This window comes from Chenopodium quinoa, unplaced genomic scaffold (assembly GCF_001683475.1).
Source record: "Chenopodium quinoa cultivar QQ74 unplaced genomic scaffold, ASM168347v1, whole genome shotgun sequence".
NCBI classification, from domain to species: Eukaryota; Viridiplantae; Streptophyta; class Magnoliopsida; order Caryophyllales; family Amaranthaceae; genus Chenopodium; species Chenopodium quinoa.
The window spans coordinates 3,873,452-3,892,771 of NW_018745448.1; positions in this window are offsets into that span (position 1 = coordinate 3,873,452).

Genomic DNA, 19,320 nt, shown 5'->3' on the forward strand with positions numbered 1-19,320 from the left:
CCCCAACCCCCTTAACTAATATATGTTTAGATACCTGCAACGGAAAAAGGAGAAAGAGACGATGGCAACGCGCCTCATACAAGAGGGAAGGGGTCCGAACAGCCTTGTACGTACGCTGCCCGCGCGAAGAAGTTATTCTCTAATTCCAAAAAGTCAAGCCACCATTCTTCAGTGATGAGCTCTAGCGAAAACATTTTATGTGTTTTTCTCAGAGATAAATGTCTTTCCACTAGAAAAAGAAAAAACGAGCCGAGCCACTATTTGCGTGTGTGTAATTCATGGCAGTTTTCTATTATAGGGCTATTATCTTCCTTAGATTTTTTTATATTTATATTATAGTAGAGAGCGGTAAGTTAGTGTTGTTCTAAGGAAGTGGTAGCTGTTCCAGTACACAAACAAAGTAGTTGGGGTTTATGAGGTATTTTGAGCGCATGCTTTTTTCTTTAATAGAGAAAGGGCTTGGCATTTTACTCTTTGTTGTGGGGTTGTCATGGATTGGCCGGCCATACGGAAAGGGAAATCTATGGAGCTTTTTCTTTTTGGGGGTTTCACATCACATTAGTCATTCCATTCTTTTTGGATAACCTAAAATGTGTGGGCCTACCTAAAGAGAGGGTACTTTATGATTTGAAAATAGGGTTATATTACAATGTATACGATAGGATATATAAGAAGAAGAAAGCAGGTTTTTCTCTTGAGCCTATTTTGTTTGATTGATCTTGCCACTTAAAACTGGTAGGTAGGTCTGTCTTTCTCTGGATCCCACTGAGCTAAAAGACATGAGACATAGATAACAAATCGTTTAGATCCAGACCGGGCTCTCGAAAGCTCATGTGACCGGAGGTGAGAAGATATGGGCTAGAAAAGCGCATGTTAATAATCACCGCGGGGCCCTTATGCCCCGAGTGCTCAGCTTCGCTCCAGAAGTGGAACTAACTAGAAGGTTAGTATGGGAAGCCTCTACGGCTACCTTGTAACAGGAGTGAAGAATGCCCCGACTCGGCCACAAGAAAACAGGCAGAGTGGCAGGGCAATGGTATTAGATGTTAAGGAGTGAGAAGTGAGTGGGTCTCGATGAGAGCCCAGGCGAGTCTCGTGTGTGATAGTCTAACCTGGGTTAAGGATACAGTTCCCTTCCAACCAGGTCTGGGGTAGGGTTCCAAACCTGCCCTATCCCTTAAAGCCCTAGAGCTCGAGGTCTACTTCTACCTAAATACATAAAGCTTGCCTTACTATCATTTTAGAGCCAAGTTCTTTCCCTAATAGGGAAAGGGGAGTGAAAAAAAAAATTTCGGATCGCCTAATTCAATAGCTCAAAAATAGGTGAAGGGTGAAGTTCGCCCTGTGAAGCATAGTAAAGTGTTGCAACAGGGAGGTTGTTCAGCGAACGGAAAGCAAAGTCTCCCTCTGATTACATTCAAAATGCCATTGCCCATACATATATGAAGAACCTAGTTCTTCAATCATATCTACCAACTATCTGAAATATTGGCAAACGGGGTCTATAGTAGTGACCAACACTATCTTTTCCTGATCATCATGGATTTTTCCCTTTGTCCCTCTTTTATGGGCACTCAAAACTCAAGTGACCTTTCTTCTTGCAAGATCAACACTCTTTTCAGGTCCTTCTGCACTCACAACTTATTTTTCTTTTGAAACATATTCTTTTGCGCAGCATTAGTCTTTTCAGACTGCTGTTCAAATCTCTTTTCTTTCAGAACCTAAAGAAAATGGTCAGATCAATCATAGTTAAAGAAAGAAGGAGTTTCACGGGAAAGAGTGGTTGTCAAAGACTCAAAGGACTTCAGCAGACTTCCTGGTCACTTATCATGATCAATCATTTTGACTCACACTGCTACCAATTCTTTGATCATCTTCTTTATCTTGTCTAAGTGCTGAGACAATTTCATCGCCTCTCTTGCATCTTGTTTGGAAAAATCGTTGCCGAAGAAACTTCATGTTCACCATTGTCACTGACTTATACATTCTCTGTGGAGTCTCCCAGATTTTTCATGCAGACTCAATGTCTCCCACTGAAGGTAGTACCTTATCCTTGACCACCATTAGCACAGCTTCTGTAGGGAATATTTTCAAGCCTTTAAAAATCCCACTAGCTTGAACCCCACTTTGATCATATACTAAAGTACGGTGGCGTCCAAAAGGGAAGAAGATAGAGCAAAAGAGTCGCCAACAAGTTTTTTAGGAACTTGTAAACCGTTCACGAGGTGAAGGTTACACCCCTTAACGATCCAAGAGATCGTCAAATCCATAAGGTCATGAACCAAATAAGGGCTCGGGGATGATGGTACAAATCCAACCTAAAAGAGATTGAACCTGCCCTAATAATAGGCCTATACTTTATTCTGCTCGTATTCATGTGCGCTTTCTAACTAACATGCAATGAATAGGATTAACCCTAAACCTGTTTAATCTATTTTGGTTGAATATTAATGCACAAATAAACTATTATTGGCGATCACTCGAATTATAATCACAATTAACCTAACAAGATTATTAATTATCTTATTAAGCGTGATTACAAGTACCAATTCCCTTTAAACATGCAATAAAAGGTGATCAAGCAATAACAAATAAAATAATATGCATATCAAGCAACATATTAAATAATCAACATCATTAATAATAATAATAATATCAATCATAATCATAATCATGTTAAAGCATAGCAAGATCCTAGGCATGATACTAACAAGATTAATAACAAACCCTAGCATGTCACTAAGCAATAAAATCAAATCTTTAACCCTAACATGATACTAACAATCATAAATATTAGGAAGAACATAGGAAGCATCGTACTTTTAATCATACTTAATATTAAAGTTACACTAGACATGATACTAGGAATCAAAATAACAATCTAAGCATGATTTCTACATCATAATATCAATTAATCAATAAAGTGCTTACTTGGATGCCTCGTACCACTTTCTAATAACAAAATACACGCGTTAGTAACTTCAAGGAAAATAATAATCAAAGCAATTAAATTAAATAATTGAAAGAGAGATTTGGGACCGATTTCTAAGAAATTAAAACCTTTCACGTCTAGGGCGAAGGCAACTTCGAATATGGCTAGGTGTATCTAGATGTTGCAAATGCGGAATTTTGTATTTAAAAAAAGCAGGAAAGAAAGAATACTAAAGAAAGAATGTTATTGAAAATTGATGAATGAAAACTTGTGAATGAAAAGAGTTGATGAATGAAGAGAATTAATGAATGGTAATTGTTGAATGATTTGTGAATGAGGAGAGTTGATGATAGATGATGCTTCTTGATGAATCTTGATGAATGAAAACGGAGTTTTTGATACGATATTTATAGAGAAAATCAGCCAAAAAAGATAATTTAACAAAACAGAGTCTGAAGTTCGCAAAACAGTATTGGCGCCAACCCTGGCTAACTGGCGCTAGGCACCAGTGGCTAGCGCCAAACGCTAATGGCTAGCGTCTGGCGCCAATCCTGGTTCCAGGCGCCAAGGCCTGGGGTTGGACGCCAAATTGGATTTCAACGCGTTTTCGAAAATCTGATAAATTTACCGTACTGGAAGATAAAATAATATAATTTCTTCGAAAATGCTATTTAAACTTAATTAAAACTCTAAAAAGTCCTAATTGAAATTAAGAATGAAAAGAACCTTCTAGAATGTTCTAGAAGACTAAAACCATTCCTAATTGCATTAGGAATGATAAATTATATTAGGCCCTCCCCTAGATCATTGGGTCGTACTTAAAGCTCAAACAGAGCCCAGTTTAGTAAATTGGCCATAATTTCCTCAATATTCATCGGAATTGGGCTTATAATATATCGTTGGAAAGGTCTTTGCAAGCCCCATCCAACTACACCACTATTGGACCCATATCATGGACCAACCAAACTGGATTGGCTGTTTTCTTAAAATAAAGTTTTCCGCAACACTAGACCTTTCCACACTTCGTTTCATTCGATTATGATTCGACGTGAAAGGCACTCATTACCGGGTTTGGTTTTGGAGAGACACAAATGGGTGTCTACAGAAGCCTCCACTTTGACTGAGTTTGGAGAAATGCAAGTTTCAAAAACAAAAGTCAAAGTATCGATAGGGACGGAGAATGATTCAGAACGTTCTGCTATCCTAAATCAATCTTGTAACGCCGATACCTGCAAACTAGCGTTAGTTAAACAGATAAAAGAGTTAAGAAGCGCGTATCTTGCACCGTCGAGCACACGTCTCTGAAACTAACCGACTGTTTTGATGACCTCCTACAAGCTAGAGAATGCCATCCCGCTTGAAAACCGCTACGTCTGTAACTGCTTCCAATATAGAAGATTGCTTCGCCTGAAACGATCCTCCTCCGTATTGATAACATTCCACGTCCAAGGGAATACTATCGAAGATTGCTTCTCTTGAAACAATCCTCAGTTGTCTGTGACAACTCTCCACAATCTAGGGAACGCCACCTTGCTGTTTCGATGTTCACTCGTCTCTGAACAAAGAGCTTCTTCTTGATATGTTCACGCGCCTCTGAACAAAGAGCGCCTTTTTTAATATGATCTTCTGAATGAGGTGTCCACGCGTCTCTGAACAAAAGAGCTTGAAAATAGGAAATGTCCACGCGTCTCTGAACAAAAGAGCTTGAAAATAGGAAATGTCCACGCGTCTCTGTCGCCGAAGAATTAATTCTGTCGCCGAACGCTGTGATAGGGTCTTCCCTGTTCTGCTGCACCTGTACTTATTTTGACTATAGAACTTTGCTAATCTCTTTAATTATCTTAGGGTTGACCTAAGGTTTAGCATTGCTTGGCTCATTGACTTGACATGACTCAAAGTATAAACTTGACTCGATATGATTGACTCGAGGTTGACTCGACTCAAAGTGAAAAGACACGTGTAACTCATGACCCGTGTGTGCTTTGTAATGTGATCGTGCGACTCAAAAATGCAAAAAAGCAAAAAATTTCCGTCATTTTTGTGGAGGGTACCGACTTTCACCCAAAAAAGAAATACGCGAAAAAGAAAATCAAAGGTTTGAAGATGCATGTTGAATGAGCTTAGTCAATTGTCATTTGATACTATCTCTCAAGGTTCAAGGATTAATCTATCCTAGGCTATCTCAACTGTTGACTCAATGATGAAAGCATTTGGGTAACTTAGGCACGGAGGCTAAGTACTTCATGCTTCGTGATGCAATGATGATTATGATTGATGAATGATGTTGATATGATAAGGCATGCTTCAGCGTTGTGTTAAGATTTCATGACAAAGGGTTCCTAAGGGAAGTATATTTGGTCATGTATCTGTGTAGTGTGTGAAAGTGACACTAAAAGCTAGGCCACAAGAGCTAAGTGTGTGGAAAAATATATTATTGAAAAGAGTCAAATGGTGGTGACTCTTAGGCTAGGTAAGCTAATGATATAGGGATCAAGCCCCCAAGTCTAGCTCTAAATGAAAAGGGATGAGCATAGGGAATTCCTTGATATGTTCATGGTGTAAGTGTGTGAATGTGAATATGAATGCTTGTTTATTACGGCCGCACCTCGATGTGAGGTTGCCTACGTATCCGTTAGGAATCAGGCCGAACGTAGCTCTAGCCAAACCTCGCACAAGTGTGTGTATACCTCAAAAAGGTCTTGTAAGGGTTGTAACGTGGTTAGGCTAAAGGCTGAAGAAGAAGGGGATAAAGGCTCAAGACCCTACATAAGCCCCCAAGGTGTGCAACCTCGCTTTTGAATCTTTATAATTTTATGCTTGAGTTTCTACCCTTTTTTAGCTCTTTTTGCTTTAGCATTTATTTTATTTTTTTAAGTGTGGGCAATCCCGATCATGCGAACTATCACTCACTTGGCATTCATGTTTCTCAGGCACGGTACCGGGCACTCGATAAGAGACGGAATCTGAGACGTGTTCTTATCAAAGATATTTTCATATCAAAGACATTGGAACACTTGCCCTTTTGTACACTTTTATTTATTTTTTGCTATTGCTTTCTTTTGAATTTGCTCAAGCTTCCTTTAGAATTGCATAAGTTACACACCATCCCATCCCAAGGTTAGGTAGATGTAGGTTGAAAAAAGAAAGGTCTATCGTTAGACGAGGCTCAAAGTGGTTTATGAAGAAAGGATTTGTATAATTGAAGGGCGAAAGGAGATATGATGTGGCTACAAGGGTTGCCTCAAATCATTTGTATACCTTGTGCTTAATTCGACATGGATTTTTTTATTTTTTTTTTGAATGCATTGTAATGAAATGATCATATACAAGGAAATAAATGCTCATTTTATTAAAAAGAGAAAAAGGAAAAATCTACAAAATTAATCTAAAGGAAAAGAAAAGGTGCCTATGCTAGACTTATTGGGGAAAGGAAAAAATGAAAAAGAAATAGAAAAAGAGGTCATGAAATCTTGTCATTGAAGCTCGCCTCTTGTCTTGTGTTGTTTGCTCCGACATCATCCAGTCTTCTCGCTAGCTAGAGGGGATGGGATCTTATTTGCCTCTATGAGATCTTGAATGAGGTTTTGAAACCTGTAGCATTCATCAGTAGTATGACCGTTTCCTCGATGGTACTTGCAATAGGAATTTGGATTCCATCTCGAAGATCGATTTTCTGGTGTTGGATCCTCGGTAGGGCCAATAGGTTTGATTAATCCTCGGTCATAGAGACGATCGAAAGCAGCATCGTAGGTCATTCCAATGGGTGTGAACTCTTGCCTGGGTTTCCTTTTAGATCCTTGATTGTGAAGACAGTCGAAAGCTTCATTGTAAGTCATTCTTATTGGTGTGTATTCTTCAATGGTCCGTTTTGCTTGTGGCTTAGGAGCATTGAGTTCTTCATTAAACTCTTGGCGAGAATTTTGTTTGATGGCCATCACCCGATTTGCTAATCCTTCTACCACATTCAAGACCATGGCAATGACATCTTTCAGTCTTCGAATTTCCTCTTTTAGAGTTGACGAGTCTTCCTTGGTATTATCTAAGAAAAGACTTTCATCCTCCTCAGTTATGGCCACTTCATCGAGAGAGGTCATATAAGCTGTCTCGATCATAAGCTCTCCTACAGGTGTGATAAGAAGTGATGGATCAAAGGATGCTTGGTCATCTTCGATGGCTATAATCTCGGAAGTTTCATTGTTATCGACCAGATCTTGAATAGCTTCTTTGAGTTTCCAACACTCTTCAGTGTCGTGACCCTTTCCTTGATGATATTTGCAATGCTTATTAGGGTCCCACTTAGGTGGCCTAGCTTCTGGAACCGGATCTTTGATGGGCCCTATGGGCATGACTAGTCCTTTGTGATGTAGCTTCTCGAAAGCCGTTTCATAACTCATGCCAAGTGGAGTGAACACCCTTTTTGATCTTTGGATTCGTGGTTTAGAGGTGTTTGTAGCATGTACCTCATTAGAGGGAGGAGAAGGATGGTCGCTCTTCTTTCCTTTCGCACTATTATCTTTCAGAAGGTCATCTTCAATGTCAATGCCTATATTATAGACAGCTTTGAAAGTATTCAAGTTGTGTTGGTACTTTTAGTGCTTTGAATACTTCCCTTGGAGATTCTTGATGAACATCCTCACAGATTCTTTTTCAGTGGGAGCCTTGACCATATTAGCAAAATTTTCCCTCCATTTGTTGAAGAAAGACGTGAACCCTTCGTTTTCCTTTTGTTTTAACATCTCAAGTTGTCTGTGGTCTGTCTCGTCTTGGATGTTGCACTTATATCTATCTATGAAAGCGTTTGTTATCGACTCCAAAGAAGAGGTTTTTTATTTCTCGAGAGAAAAGAACAATTGTTGACAAACAGTTTCGAGAGATAGTGGGAACAGAGAGGGGAAAATCTTCTTATCGATACCTTTAATGCTCATTATAGTTTCAAAAGCTCTTAGATGGAAGTAAGGGTTATCTGTTGCTTTTAATTTAGGGATGTCAGTGGCGTTGAACTTATGCGGAAGAAGTTCTTTGTCCAGCGAGACCCCTTGCGAACTCATGCCCTGAAATTTATAGTCAGTAGATAGCTTGCTCAAGATTTCTTGCATGAGGTCCATCCGTTGTTGCTTCACGGGATCATCGATCTTGAGTGCGAGTAGCTTCAGTGTCTCGGTCACAGTAGCCAGTTGATTCTTAAGATTATTGACTTCTTCTTGAGTTGCCATTATCTTCTTAGCCTTCCTCTTTTGACGAATCGGTTTATCAAAAAGCGAGACATGAATAAAGCGGTTGTCCTTGATTAATCGCCTTTCTCTCCTCGACCAAGTACTGTGGAAAAGGAATTTGAGGATACTTATTGTTAATTATTTGACTCAAACTTTATTCAAAATGCAATGGATGGAGGAAGTAAAGAAAAATGGAAAATTTGAAAGACGATTTAGATGGAGGGATATGAAGAATTAGGAATAGAATGTACCCCCCAACTCAAATGACGGAAAGACCGAATCATGCATGAACCTAAGACATGGCCATGGTGATGTATACTCAAAGTGTGTGCTAAGACTAGTGAGTATAGGTGACATGTTAAGACTCGCGTCATGACCATGTGGCTAGACTATGTGACCGAGACTCGATTAATGACTAGACAAGGTGTTATTGACAGCGAAAATTAACCGAATTAATTAGCAAACTGGTTAATTAGACCCTAGATGATGACTCGACAAATAATCCGAACTGTCGGCCAAGAGACAGAACTGGCGTCGCATTATGGTAGTTGGCACCAGCCAAATTAGTTAATGTCTGGCGCTACACACTGTAATGTGGCGCTACAGCCCAGGCTTTGGCACCAATATTGGAGCTTTGGTCTGGGACTATTTTCGGTATTATTAGTCAACTGGGGTATGCTTAAAGTCGTACTAGGTCAATTCCGATTAAAAAGAAACTTTATTGACTCAAATTAATTAATTAATTAATTAATTAATTAGGCAAAGTTCTTTAAGTCATTAATTTTAATCTCAACAGAAATCAACAAACGGTTAAGAGGAACATAGAATATATATGCACAACAAATAATGCACAATTAGTCAAGTAGGCACAATATGATGAAATGAGTTCGCAACCTAACCATGGCTCTAGTTCTCTAAAGTTCGGGATATGGTTTAGTCAAATAGGGTCCATGGTTAATTGTCCAGATGCACCGCGTAGAAGCCTAACCGTGAAGGGTTAACGCGTGTGGATAGGACACCGCGAGTTTTTAGAAAAAATTCACTTTCATGGTTTGGTGAATTCAACATCTCAGATGTACCCTTTGTTGCCAGGAGCGTTAAATCGGGTAGATAGAGCATGAATTCCCAAAGGGTTATGTCCATATGTAGAACACATATGGGTTTCAGAAAAGTGAGAAAAAATTCAATCAGGAATCAGGATCGAGCAAACAATACGAAAAACCAGTCGAAATTAGAACGCATATTCCTGGCTCGGTATTGGGGGAAATTGGCGCGAGCAAACAGAGACTGGCGCCAACTTTTAACTGTAGCGCCTGGCGCCAATACTGGCGTCTGGCGCTACGGCTAAAAGTTTGGCGCCAAGCTCTGGCCCCTGACGCTACTTCCCACATGCCTCAGCAGCTTTCTGTGGTTAATAAAATCATCCAGTTTCGCGCGGTGTTATTTCAGTCCTAGTTGTGAAAGACATTTCTCAAATTTCCTACGTGTAAAATCCTATGTTTGTGACTCATTACGGATGGTCTTTCCAATGAGAACCTTTTTATGCATATGACAATAATGTTAATCAAAATTACGCACATGCAATACTCAGAACTTTTCGAGTCTAATACACTCATTCTAAATCATTGCCGAAACAAATTCAGGAATTAAAATAGAAATCCTCCCTAGTGGAGTCGCCAAAAAATGTAAGGAATATTTTCAAGCCTTTAAAAATCCCACTAGCTTGAACCCCACTGTGATCATACACTAAAGTACGGTGGCGTCCAAAAGGGAAGAAGATAGAGCAAAAGAGTCGCCAACAAGTTTTTTAGGAACTTGTAAACCGTTCACGAGGTGAAGGTTACACCCCTTAACGATCCAAGAGATCGTCAACTCCATAAGGTCATGAACCAATTAAGGGCTCGGGGATGATGGTACAAATCCAACCTAAAAGAGATTGAACCTGCCCTAATAATAAGCCTCTACTTTATTCTACTCGTATTCATGTGCGCTTTCTGACTAACATGCAATCAATAGGATTAACCTTAAACCTGTTTAATCTATGTTGGTTGAATATTAATGCACAAATAAACTATTATTGGTGATCACTTGAATTATAATCACAATTAACCTAACAAGATTATTAATTATCTTATTAAGCGTGATTACAAGTACCAATTCCCTTTAAACATGCAATAAAAGGTGATCACGCAATAACAAATAAAATAATATGCATATCAAGCAACATAATAAATAATCAACATCATTAATAATAATAATATCAATCATAATCATAATCATGTTAAAGCATAGCAAGATCCTAGGAATGATACTAACAAGATTAATAACAAACCCTAGCATGTCACTAAGCAATAAAAATCAAATCTTTAACCCTAACATGATACTAACAATCATAAATATTTGGAAGAACATAGGAAGTATCGTACTTTTAATCATACTTAATATTAAAGTTATCCTAGACATGATATTAGGAATCAAAATAACAATCTAAGCATGATTTCTACATCATAATATCAATTAATCAATAAAGTACTTACTTGGATGTCTCGTACCTCTTTCTAATAACAAAATACACTCGTTAGTAACTTCAAGGAAAATAATAATCAAAGCAATTAAATTAAATAATTGAAAGAGAGATTTGGGACCAAACCCTCACAAATTAAAACCTTTCACGTCTAGGGCGAAGGCAACTTCGAATATGGCTAGGTGTATCTAGATTTTGCAAATGCGGAATTTTGTATTTGAAAAAAGCAAGAAAGAAAGAATACTAAAGAAAGAATTTTATTGAAAATTGATGAATGAAAACTTGTGAATGAAGAGAGTTGATGAATGAAGAGAATTAATGAATGGTAATTGATGAATGATTTGTGAATGAGGAGAGTTGATGATAGATGATGCTTCTTGATGAATCTTGATGAATGAAAACGGAGTTTTTGATACGATATTTATAGAGAAAATCAGCCAAAAAAGATAATTTAACAAAACAGAGTCTGACGATCGCAAAACAGTATTGGCGCCAACCCTGGCTAACTGGCGCCAGGCACCGATGGCTAGCGCCAGACGCCAATGGCTAGCGTCTGGCGCCAATCCTGGTTCCAGGCGTCAAGGCCTGGGATTGGACGCCAAATTGGATTTCAACGTATTTTCGAAAATCTGATAAATTTACCGTACTGGAAGATAAAATAAAATAATTTCTTCGAAAATGCTATTTAATCTTAATTAAAAATCTGAAAAGTCGTAATAGAAATTAAGAATGAAAAGAACCTTCTAGAATGTTCTAGAAGACTAAAACCATTCCTAATTTCATTAGGAATGATAAATTATATTAGGCCCTCCCCTAGATCATTGGGCCGTACTCAAAGCTCAAACCGATCCCAGTTTAGTAAATTGGCCATAATTTCCTCAATATTTATCAGAATTGGGCTTATAATATATCGTTGGAAAGGTCTTTGCAAGCCCCATCCAACTACACCACTATTGGACCCATATCATGGACCAACCAAACTGTATTAGCTGTTTTCTTAAAATAATGTTTTCAAAATCAGGGAGAAGAGAAAAGAAATAAAACTTTCCGCAACACTAGACCTTTCCATACTTCGTTTCATTCGATTATGATTCGACGTGAAAGGCACTCATCACCGGGTTTGGTTTTGGGGAGACACAAATGGGTGTCTACAGCTTCGAAGAACTTTTTTTTTACTGTTTACAACTATAGATGTTGTTCATATGCTTTCTTTTGTTGTTCGGCTATAACAACATCGCTTGATTAAAGAAGCCATTAGCGCTAGATCTGCGGGTTTCTCTTTTCTCAAAACCCAACCTCAGAAAAAAAGTGGGCTCCCCTTCTTTGTGTCCTTTGATTGAGTCCTTTTAAAAGACCCAACTTATCCCCCGCGTGTCTAACTACTTCATATATAGCATCCACAAACAAGGCGCTGAATTAGCCTATAAATGAATGCACCTTTTTGCTATCTTTATCGAAAAATACAAGAATAAATTTGTACACTTGATCTGTAGATTTATGTGTATTCCAAAATTCTGGTCTTCTTCAATCAGGTTCTCAAACCAATCAAAGCGACGAAAACTCTCGCGAAATTTCCACGGCGAAACCTCGAGATACTTTTCACTTGTCTTCTGCGAGTCTGAGACCTTACTTTTGCGATTACTCGACTTTTGCAAGTCCTTATCTCGAAAAAATATCCTTAAAGTCTTCTTTATCTCAAAGTCTATTCTAAAAGAGAAATAATCTACCAATAGCCTTACTCTATCTTCTAAGCGAATTGACATTACCTTATAATGGATTGAGTTAAATAGTGTCACCCAAGACTGGAACCCACTCTTTAGAAATTTATATGCACGCATGCATCATCACTCCATTACATTGGTCGGAAGTCCAATGAGTCCAAAAAAGAAAAAGATTCTTTTTTTAGATTCTTAGTTGTTCTTAGAAGAGAGAAAGAGTGGAAACAAAGGGTATGCTCTCTAGAATATTTGCTCGGGGCTGTTCACTTTCACTCGGTCGCTTGGTATCTAGAAACCTCTTTGCTTGCGGGGGCAGGAGTGGAAACTTCTGAGAGAGCGCTTCGCAAAAGAATCGTGTAGCGCGGTGAAAGGTTTCCGTTAGGGGTTCCGGCTCTCCTGGTCTTCCCCTAATAGTGGAAGAAGGGAGGTGAGTTGATACTCAACTTTCTCTCTCGTGCCTTTATTCAGTTTGTTCCTGTTTGTCTATTCGGGACGGGGCAGGCAGCCCACGTACATGAAGAGAAGAAGAGAGGGTGATTGTAGATCAGATTCTCTTAGAGAGAATCGCAAGTCGAAGAAGGCCACAATTTGAAGCAGCCAATGCTTTGGTCATTCAGTTGACTCCTTGCTGTCATGCCGGCAAAAGCAGGGATTTTGGCCGGTTTTACCTACTATTGGATTTGAACCAATGATTCTCGCCGTATGAAAGCGATATTCTAACCGCTGAGTCAAGTAGGTCAAGCTGAGTCAAGTCAGAGAAAATAGACCCCTATAAGAGAAAGCCGCGTAACCAAAGTTCCAATGCGCATATTCGGAGAATAAAGCGGATAGCGGAGCGCTAAGAAAGAGAAAACGTTATCACTATACGAAATGAGACGGCGGCTAACACGCTAAGATCGGCCACTTAAGCAGGGAGAATCCAACACTAGTAGAAGTAGACCCTTGCTAAAAGGTGGTGAGGGTATCTGAGTCAGCATAGTCAATAGCCCAGAAGCACGAGTAACATCATTAGTAGATAGAATTATTGATCCATGGCCAGTAGCGTGAAAGGCATATCCTTTTACAAATGAAGATCCAGATTGAGTGCTTGAAGGAGATCTAGTTGATTTGGCTTATGTAGTGGCACCATCAATAGCTTATCCATCACCCTTTTGCCCAACATTCCTTCCGGGTCGGTAGCCAGTAACGGCACTAGCACCTTTTTTAAAATATCCCTAGAATCCAGAGGTTTTATCCTATACTCACTCTCTATCCTACTCCTCTACCCTCACCCAAAATCCACCGAAGTAAGCTTTAGCCATGGGATCCAAGAGCTTGCGAGGTAGAGAGAGACCTTCCTTAGGTTCTCCTTCTTCACTTCTCTTTGACATCAAGCCTCTTCAAGGTTTTGCAAGAAGACCCTCTAGCGGATCAAGACGATTGACGAAAGGGGGAGAAAGGGCGGATCACCTGCCGATCTGTAATCAAACAAAACTATACCTGAAGAATGGGATAGAGATTGACCAACACAAAAGCCATTTCTATCATCTACGCTCATTGATGAGACGGCTATATAGAAAAGAAAGTATACCCTTTGTCACCCTTTTTTTCACTTTAAAGTCCAAAATAAAGATACAAACTTTGGAATCAAATTTGGTGGGATCGAGGTCATCCTCGATGACGAATCTACTTTTGGTTAAGACAGGTCCTGCATCTCCTACTTAATGCAATTGACCGGCCCGGCATCTCTTTCGTTCAATAATGCCTTCGCTTCAAAACAAAACGCTATTTACCAATAAGAATAGGAAAAAGACACTACCTTTTAGAATTGAAGAAGCCGAAGGGGGCGTTAACGAGCCGTAAGAAAGATGAGCAGAGCACTCTTTCCGCCGGCCTTTAAAGAGTAGGAGAGCGGGGTAAGATAGATAGACGTCCAATCTTGCAGCAGCTAGTTGCTCGGCCTTAGTCTTGGGCTGATCTCACACTTCAATAAACCTCTTCGTACTTCGATCCAATCAATCGATCGATCAAGAGACTAATCTCTGTTGTTTAGGCCAGCAGCTAAAAAAAAAGTCCTCGCTTTCTCTTTTTCAAGGGAAGGACAGCACAACATTAGCTTCAATTGAAAAAGCTGAACTTTCTTTTTCAAGAAAGGCGGTGGTAGGCCGAAGAGCCGTTGAACGCTTCAACTTGGCCACTGAAGAAGGCGAAGGATGGGCAAGAGACTGGGCCAACTTACTGCCATGCCATGGTTGAAGCTTTAAGCCCTATAGACGGAACTCTTTTTTAGGTATTAGAGGAGAGAGAGGACACCACTCAGCACCTAAGGCAAGGTTCAATGCCTAACAAATACAAACCTAGAAAGAACAAAAATGGACGGCTGAGAGGAGAAGAAAAAGAAGGCATGCATGGAGATTCTTTCTGTCCGAAATTCGAAAATCTATGAAAAGACATCTAAGGCAATGAAATTGTTCAAGAAAGTCCATTACTGAGAGAAGTGGTGATCTCGTCTTGCTTGCTGGGAGAGAGGAAGCTTTTGGACTACCTTTTTCAGCCAGATAGCGAGCAATTACTTAGCAATGAACACAAACTGAAAGCGGCCGAGAATGAGTACCTATCCCTTACGGGAATCAAAACCGTGTCTTCGACATGAAAAGACGATGTCCTAACCACTGAACAAAAGGGACCAAAAAGCCATTCTTCATATACCTCAGCTCCGAGAATAGAAGTGGTTCATTTTGTTTCTATACGCAATTAAAGATTTCGTTTGTGTTCATGTTGGCGATTTCTGATGTGATTTCGGCCTCACGTAGCTCGCCTTCCTACGGGTTCCCTTGCCGATCTAGTGACACACCAAACACGCCCCTTCCCTTTCTCCGATCATAAAGCCTTCTGATCTCTATATTTTTCTTTCATCTTCCCTGAATAAGTAAGGCCCCGTTCTTTCTAATTAAAAATAAAAATGGATGTTTCCGGAATGGTGGAGAAGGAGGCCCTCCCTACTTCAATGGAAAAGGGGGGGATCGCCCTTTCACATCCGCTCCTCTAAAACTACCTTTTGCCCAACATGATCACGAACGAAGACAAAAAATAGCGTAGATAGGAGGAGGAAACGAACCAACCCACTTGTCCTGATTGGAACGATTGAAGAAAGAAAGAGAATGGTGGCCCCTTCCGTCCAGGGGACATCGTCGGAGAACAATGCCTGGGACAGGGGGAGAACCTTCCGTTGGTTGCGCCCTTTAAGTGCTGGTTCTTCTATATTTAGATTTTGCTTTCAAGATCTATATTTATGAACAAGAGAGACCCCTAAATATATCCAATTGAAAAAAGAGATGAATAGATAGGGCAGAGCCACCTGAAGGAAGAGATCGACGATCCCCTACAATCTTTCTAAAGCAAGAAGCGATAAACTTGACTTTGAGAAAGAAGGGAATTCTATTAGAAAGTAAAGGCTCCTTATACTATCTATAGAGATCCCTATAGAAAGGCTACCCTTTCTTTTTCGTTGGCGCCCTCGCCCTATTATATTTGTTAAGTCATAAAGGAAAGTTTACTTTCGCCTTTTGACAATCTTACTGACTGAAAGGGGTATACGCTCAAACATGCGAAGAACGTCCGAGACGAGACGCCTTATATTATAGAAAGGCGCTTTGAGCGGGCTTCTCCTAATATCCTATTAAATGAAAAAGTAGGGGCTTCAAAGCTTGTGTTTTAGGGGTGCGCTTCTTCCAGAACCTATACTTTGTTCTGCAAGAATGGCTTTCTCTGATAGAGGCTCGCTTCGCTTTTGTTGCGCCGGAGCTTGCTGCTTTTCCTTTTGTTAGGAGTAGGTGCTTGTTGCTCGCTCGCTGTCTACTAAATGAGCCTTCACTGCCCGCCTGCCCCCTATCTTTACTTTAATCTTAAGTAAAGTGAAGTAAAATGAATGAAGTGAACAGCCCAACCTTTGATGCTTTGCCAGGCAATCGGTATCGATTGTTGAAGCCAGGGCTTCAACCTAATTCCAAAACACAACAATAGACTTATAGTATAGGAAAAAGCTTCTCTTTGATAGCGGTCATAGGTGTTCGTTCTGAAAGGATTGATCGTAGATAGAGACTTAAACCCGTTCGGGGGTAAGGGCGGATGTAGCCAAGTGGATCAAGGAAGTGGATTGTGAATCAACCACGCGCGGGTTTAATCCTTGTCGTTCGCCCATCAATAAATGGACCATTTGTTACGAAGACACAAAGCAAACCTAGAAAGATTTTTTTCAGCAAGCAAGTAATCTCGAGGCTTTCATAAGCATCCAAGCAATTGGTATCCGATTAAAACATAAAAGCCAATCGCCTTGCCTACTAGCTGAAAGCACAAACAAATAGAATTCATGGCTGATCATGAATTCTATTCAGTTTTTCAGACCTCACTAATAAGCCTTACTTAGCTTAGTGAAAAATGAATGAAATGAACCCCCGGATGAAGAAAAAATATCCCCTCCCTTTTACTAAAGGGGAGCCCCTATAGACGTAAATACTTGACTTCACTGAACCGGCACTACTATTTATCTTGTAGGCTCCTACCATTCGTTCTTCGTCTGCTCGTTGAGTGCCATCCTCGGCCTTTGCTCCTTTCTAGTAGCCGATCGAGTTTCTTCGCCCTAATCAATAAGCGGGAGATGGCCCTGAAGTTGCCTCTTTTTGGTAAAAAGGTTGGGCGTAAATAGCGCCTCTAGACCAAGTATAACAACGGATATGAGGCTTTGACCCTTTAAATGAAAGCTATTACCGTTCCGTTGGCAGACGCTTCTTTTGTTTGAAAGCCTGAAGCTAATTCAAGATAAAGCTTGCCTCCGCTATGGGCCACTGTTTTTTGGTTCTCAGTCAACGGGATCGGGGACTGGACGTCTATTTAACTGTATCGCTTTGCTCTAAGAAAGGCGGATGCCTCTGGTCGGTCAACCGTCTCTGGAATTGCTGCCTTTTCTGGTTCTGCTTCCACTCCGCCTAACATCCAGTGGATCTTCGCCTCGCTAGGATTCTTACTCTCGAATGGGGGAATGCAATCTATTAGATTATTGACCCGGCCTCTGAGTTCGTAATAGGCTGAAGTAATGTTCAGCCTATTACCAGTTATAGGTATGGAATTATTTTTACCTACCTGGTAGATGTGTGCATTTGACCTCTACCCATACCTTTGCTATCTATGCTCCAACCATGATAGCGATTGGTGCTTCTTTCGGGGGTTCAACCAGCCTGGATAAACCACTTCTAGCTTTGATTCACCACCAGGTATGGAAAGAAAAGTCACGAAAAGCGATCCATCATTAAAGAAAGGCTTGTCTATACGTCTTTCTAGCCTACGCACGGTTCCTTTTGATTGGAGCGAGTTAGTTTACCCTTAGCTATAAGGGTTGGAACCGAGCCCCTGGTCAGACCTATGAGACTACTCTCATGGGGCCTTTTCAATAAGTCTCGTGTAGGGGCGCTCCCCTTCCCCTTTTTTACTTAAAATTGAGTGTACGAATTGACTCTGGTGATTGATCCGGGCCGTAGGAAATTCTCCATCCTTTGGGTTGTTTTCAAGCTGAGGGAAGGGTTGGGCTTACCGGCTAACAAGATTTCAAACTAAATTGCCGACTCGATTTGAAAAGAAAATTAGAATTCCAAAGAGATATCAACAAACAAAGAAAGAGATCTCAATCTTGTAGTTGGCGAAACAGAAGTCCCATAAGCACCCACGTCTGAAGAAGCAAATGCTCTCGCCTTAGGTAAGCATACACACCTACCGCGAATTAGAGAGACCTGACCTACATTCATTAATCATCTCGTAGAAATTTCCCTTCTCAAGGTAGGTCCAAAGAGCAAGCCGATGAAAGCTCTCGAAGGGTGTCTGCTCGTGGAATAGAAAGAGTTCGTTGCATCAACGTAGTCAAAAACGCTTACTTAAGCTCATCGATGTGTACTCCTCGGTTGTGAAAGAGAGGGCGGACCGGGAATTGAATCAGATGCATCAAATTCCCTTGCCCTGTTCGTAAGAAAAGAAGGTAATGTCAATTTGCTTACTTTTAGAGTAAGGAACTGCTATTAAATCTACAGCTAGTCTTTCTCTTGTGAACGACTCCGCTGCAAGAAGAGTAAGCGCTCTTTTCAATATCCAGTTCGTACGTAGGAGCTCTAAGCCTATCTGCTGTTGAATAACCGGTGTGAGAGTTAGAAAAGAAAGCTAAATTTACTTCATGCGTATCAGCTGTGATTGAATCATTAAGCGCTGTAGATCTGACCGTATAAAAAAATCTGTCATTCGATTTCAGATGGGCAAAGGAAGGCAGGGAGTAGCACTAGTCTCAGGGGCATGCCCGGAAGAGGTTCTTAACGAAGGAGAACTTTGGCAAGACTTTCTCGGGTCTATGGTAATACCGTTTAAAGCAGCCCTCTGTCGGGCGAGAAAATGAAGAAGTTCCGTCTAGGTAGATATACTCCTTGTTATCTGAGTGTCAGTGTTTGAGGAACAACAACGAGAGAGAGCGTAGCCATTTCCTCTGTCTTTTTCCTTAGCTTAAGATGAGTTCATAGGCACAGTACAGGTTACGTAGTCAGAGTGAACAAGATCCGCTGCTAGTCTTTGCTTCGGTTTGTCTACCTTCTGTTTGCAAGATCCAAGGTCGGGCATGAAGCTTTGGCTCAGTAGGCTTTGGGAAATAGAAGAGATCGCTTACCTTGCTTTGGCATGCCAGAAAGGTAGAACTCTTGCGTAGTGCTTGCAAAGTATTAAGGACTGCAAGAGCTTCGATTTAGACCGAAACAAATAAAAAGAAAGGTAGTTTAATTGCTTACTTATTCAAGTTTTAAAGTAAACTACCTTTCTCTACGCAACTCGGGGCTTTCACCCACCCGAGCGGAGTCGAGCCTTCACTGCCTTTTCTCGGCTCACTTCCCTTATAGTGGTGAATCCCGTGAGTCAAAGGACTAAGAT